Below are 5,000 nucleotides of genomic sequence, written 5' to 3'. Positions count from 1 at the left end.
TATAAAGTGCCATTATGTAGGGCTCAATGTACACAGTCAATTAGCTCCAACCAGGAAGGCACTAGATGACTGCGACCAGTGTGTGTTCGTTGGCGTGTGTGTGTGTGTGAACGTGAGCATGTGTATGCGTGCGTGTGTGTGTCTGTGTGTGTGCGTGTGTGTTTGTAAGCCACAGCTCCAGCCATAGAAAAAATACATTTTGTTGTTATTTGATGTTCCTATTTCATTATTTAAAGGCCCTTTTTATGCACAAACAGGCTTGTTAGTGACAATACCTTTGAAATGCTTTCACATGTTCTAAACGAGGTGACAAGAGCGATGTATTGCACTACTGAATAAAGCAGAGCAGCTTTGAGTACATAACTAAAACAACGCCTTCTCTGCAACAGAAAAGAAGAGCCTTAAATGAACTACACCAAGCTAGATTTATTCAGACTATTACCATTTTGGAAAATTCATAACCAAATCATATCGGAAGCACATTTTATAACAATTATTTACTCAGAAACAACATGCTCTGACCCTTTTCACACCCCTTGCAGCACCAGATGTACCAGCTGTACCAAGAGATCATTACCGGAGCCTGGCCCAAGGGCAGAGAGAACAAGAGAGACCTCTTCAGACCTACTTCTGGAACCAAGGTTAGTCCCCCTGGTTAGTCTTGGGATATGAACCTACGACCTTCAACTCTCAAATGGGTCTTCTTTAGCCTCTGAGCTACCAACTATAGCCACAGAGCAGGAAGTGGTGGAAGGATGCTTTGCTGCGTCTTCTGACCTTGCTTGGTCAAAGGAGAGTAATGGGCAATTTTCAAAGGCCAATATGGGTTTTCCCTGTAGCCAAGGATAGTCTGCTATAACGCCTCTCGCTATAGATGGGAAATCTTCCTTGTGTTGTATTGTGTGTCCTTGTCAACCGTGGGAAGATGCCGGTGGGGTTTCGGCATTAAGATGAGTTTCCACTACTCATTCAGTACCTGTTGAGATAAATAGTATCACAAGAATATTATTACCAGGGCTACCAGGAGCCAGGTTGCAGGATACCTGATGCATGTTTATCAAAGAAAATCAATGTTTTCCTTATCAAACTTTGATAGACTAGTTACCACATCAACTTTGAATGTATGAAATTTAGGCCTTAGCTACAATATGGAGGTGGGCACTTCTTATCATACTAAAACACTTGACTGTATTTTCTTTGGTACTTGAACGTAATATTAGCCAATCAAACTGTTTTATACATAGTCCCACCATTCTCTATTTCGCCTTTGGTTATGTTGGATGTGTGTTGTACTGCAACATTCAGTTTTATTTGTACAGGTCTGGTCTTTCTTTTGTTGCCTTGATACCAGCCTCATTCCTGAAAATAAAAGACATCCTCTAGATGTTTGGAGATGTTGGTTGGGCGGTTTTGATACTCAGGAAACAATGGGTGCAAAATGAATATTTGTTTTTATTTTGGATTGTTTTGAATACTTGCATGTGTATAATGTTGAATTTTATTTTCTTCCAATACGTATCTGGAAATAGAGGGGCCAGCAACTCACCACTTGGCTCCTCTGAGAATATGAGTGTACCAGTTTCTATACTACATCTTAAAGCTCTGCATTGGAAGAACACTCCCTTTGCATTGTATTGTTCTGTGCATTACTCAATAAACAGTTGAGAATATAAACTGGTCTCTGGTCCAAACATTTGTGGTGTGCCCACCTATTTTACATTGCGTTACATTCTCATTTTGTATCTGTTTGCTCTAGTCTTATGCTTTCTGTCTAGCAAACTCTGCCCCTGGCACTGCAAGCACGGCACTGGAGTCTTTTACATTATGACCAATGGTAATGAGCTAGCTCTCTCACAGCTACTATATGACAGAGTGGCTATTTTAAGCTAGACTAGTCTAAATCGTATTAGTCCGATTATGTTCTTGCCTTGATCTCAGCCTGATAGAAAGTAAAGAGTGGTTTTCTCAAGGGCCAGCATCGAGGACCTTGGCTGAACTCTTCCATCAGCAGAAGTAGCTGAGCTAAAGAGCACCGATTCATTCTGGTTCTGAATTCACCAAGATTTAGTAAGAAGAGCTGAGTTTTAGCTTTTGCCGCATTAATATTGTGTAATTCTTAGGTTTATTCGCATAATCCTATAATGTTGATACCTCTTTGTAATATCCATGCACTCAAGGACGGAAATAACCAAATGTTCCTGTTACCCCTCCCAGTGATGCTGGGAAAGAGCTACCCTTGAAACTGAAAGAAAACTTATCTATCAACATTTGACATGGGTGTGAGTGTGTGCGTCTGTGTGAGTGGTGATGTAACAGTATGAAGCAGGGTCACCTCTATAGCTTTGGGAAACATAGAATAACAAAATAGAATAATTATTGCTCAAATTTACTGCGTGTGTGTGTGCGTGTGTGTGTGTGTGTGTGTGTGTGTGTGTGTGTGTGTGTGTGTGTGTGTGTGTGTGCGTGCGTGCGTGCGTGCGTGCGTGCGTGCGTGTGTGTCTGTGTGTGTGTGTGTGTGTGTGTGTGTCTAAGAACGTGTATTTGGGTCTGGCCGTCGGGTGTCTCCTGCTTACTTGGCACATACTCATCGTCCAGGAAGTGTGGGACGGGTTCGGGTTTGAGTGGTTCTGGCCATTGGTGACTCACTGCACTCCTCTGTCCATCCAAAGGGGCTGTTGGAGTCAACCCTCCAGATCGGACCAAATCGACGGGGGCCGTGTTTACTGTGCGGACTTCCTGGTTTAATTCTCCCCCTCTCCACTCAGACTTAACCCCCCCCCCCCCCCCCCCCCCCCCCCTTACTCCCCGAAGGGGAGGAGGGCTGTGATGTGAGAAGTACCGTCGCGTTCCCATGAGAGTTAGGCACAAGTGGGAGAGATTGTGCAACGCGTTTGTTGGAAATAAATAGCGTTGTGTCAATGAGTCAGCCGAATGTGTATGCTTTGCACAATTAACTCATCTGAGAACGTCAGAGCAGGTGGCTAAGAGGTCACCCTGTCCTTTCGCAAAAGCTGCGGCCCTCAGTACCAGGTGCACAAGTCGGACGTCTCTTGCCCGAACTGGGGCTTTTTTATGCAAAATATAACCCTGCATTCCAGATTGGTTTCAGTGACGAGAAGCCAGAACGCAGCAAATTCCAAAATAAGGAAGTGTATACTGTAGAGTCTTGAACACACCCAATAAGATACTCATTTACACACAGTGTTGGCCTGTGCATGCAGTCAAACAGTTAGAGATGACACATCGAAGCAAAATCAGTATTTCAAGTTGACTCAATCATTTCCTGAGGTTCAAAACATGCACTAGAAACACGTTGGAAGAGCACACAGGTTAATATGCTGTTTGCACTTCCATCTACTCTTAACCATCAATGTGCCCATATGATTATAAACCTTGGGAACGGTATGAGTAGGGGCAACCGTTTCATGTGGAGGGCTGTGTTTGTTAGCGTGAGTGTGTGTGTGTGTGTGTGCGTGAGGGAGTGTGCGTGCGTGTGGTATTAGCTTGCTGGAATCATGACCGCTCCATTCCCGGCAACATTAAATGACACATGCACTCATTCAATTCCCGCTGTTGTCTATTCTCTGAGACAGTGTGAGGCGCCACACTGCATGGCTGGTAGACGGCCACCGTGGGTGTCATTCAACCAATGCAAATGAATGAGCTTGTTGTTTCGGTTAGTGTCTGTTTGGATGTGAGCTCTCGCTCCAACCCCCTGCTGCTGCCCCTCACCTCCACCTTGCTTAGCTCTTCTCTCCCCCCCATCACATTGTCTCTACTCTACTCTTACCCTTTCCCTCAATGTCTCTCTTTACCTTTCCTCTCCTTGCCTCCCTTCTCCTCCTTTCTCCTCCAATCAAAGCTCCACCTCTGCTCTCTGTTCCATTCCACTCTCCCCTTCTCCCCCCCCCCCCCCCCCCCCCCCCCCCCCCCTCCCCTCCCCTCCCTCTCCTCTCCTCCTCTTCTCTCCTATCCAGTCTGCTTCTCCTAAAAGAGGCCAAGAAAATATCTGTGTATGTATGGGTGTGTGTGTGTGTGTGTGTGTGTGTGTGTGTGTGTGTGTGTGTGTGTGTGTGTGTGTGTGTGTGTGTGTGTGTGTGTGTGTGTGTGTGTCGGCCCCGCTCATTAACCTTATCACTGAACTGGACGGCCACTGTACGACTGTACCCTGCGCTCGCCGCCGGAGCTTTAAGTGGATGTGTCAGTACATACATAACCAGCTATTACCTGTACCCTCTGGAGATGGAGGGGAGACGAGGGGAAGAAAGGAGAGAAGGACACGGGTGGAGAACGAGAGGAGAGGAAGGGGGAGACGAGACGATGAGAGAGGGAGAGGAGGGGAGGGGAACGGAGAGGGGAGACGAGGTGATATGGTGAGGGAGATAAGAGGGAGAGCAGGCTAGTCAGAGGAGAGGAAGTGGGTGATGGCGAGGAGTGGCGAGGAGTGGCGAGTCGAGGAGGGGAGGCCGAGTTTGAGATAGAGAGAGTGAGGTAAAGGGTGTGAGAGAGCGAGATGGAGCGAGGGAGGTGAATGATGATAAATCTGAGTATCTAAAGTATTGCACTGTGTGGCAAGAGGTTGCAGTGATTAGGTCCTGGGTCCGCACCGGCCCTCGGGAAGCCCAGACGTCTAGACGTTATTCACTGAAGGTAGGTCTCATTATACTGTTCTCACACCACACACAGGCTCATGTAACACCCTGGCATGCTGTGCCTTCTTACACAACAGGCCAGCAGCACACTCCCACTCAGCCATTTTCACAGAGATAGGAAGGTAGACAGAGCTGGGTAGTGAGAGGCACAGAGATAGAGAGTTGGAGAGTGTTAAATGGTTAGCTGGAGAGTGAGAGGGATGGACGGAGATAGTTAGAGAGTGGAAAATGCCAGGATGCGGAATGTCAAACATTTATTTCATGTATTTTTGGAGTTGAATAATGAAACGAGACCAACACATGAATCATAAAATGCATAATCAACCCTCTTTTTCCACACCAGCCCGA

At 46.4% G+C, this 5,000-nt stretch overlaps 1 protein-coding gene across 1 annotated transcript in view; it reads left to right on the top strand.

Annotated features, from left to right (window-relative positions):
- The window catches only part of nrsn1l (neurensin 1-like), a 62,195-nt gene that overhangs the window by 17,273 nt on the left and 39,922 nt on the right, over nt 1-5,000 (top strand). Inside the window, exon 2 of the mRNA XM_056583483.1 lies at nt 543-641. The gene's annotated coding sequence lies outside the window, so the exon portion shown is untranslated. The remainder of the gene's footprint in view (nt 1-542; nt 642-5,000) is intronic.

The sequence above is a fragment of the Gadus chalcogrammus genome, chromosome 22 (assembly GCF_026213295.1).
Source record: "Gadus chalcogrammus isolate NIFS_2021 chromosome 22, NIFS_Gcha_1.0, whole genome shotgun sequence".
Lineage (NCBI taxonomy): Eukaryota > Metazoa > Chordata > Actinopteri > Gadiformes > Gadidae > Gadus > Gadus chalcogrammus.
Note: the sequence above shows the minus strand (reverse complement) of the source record. Positions and strands in the feature narration are given on the sequence as shown.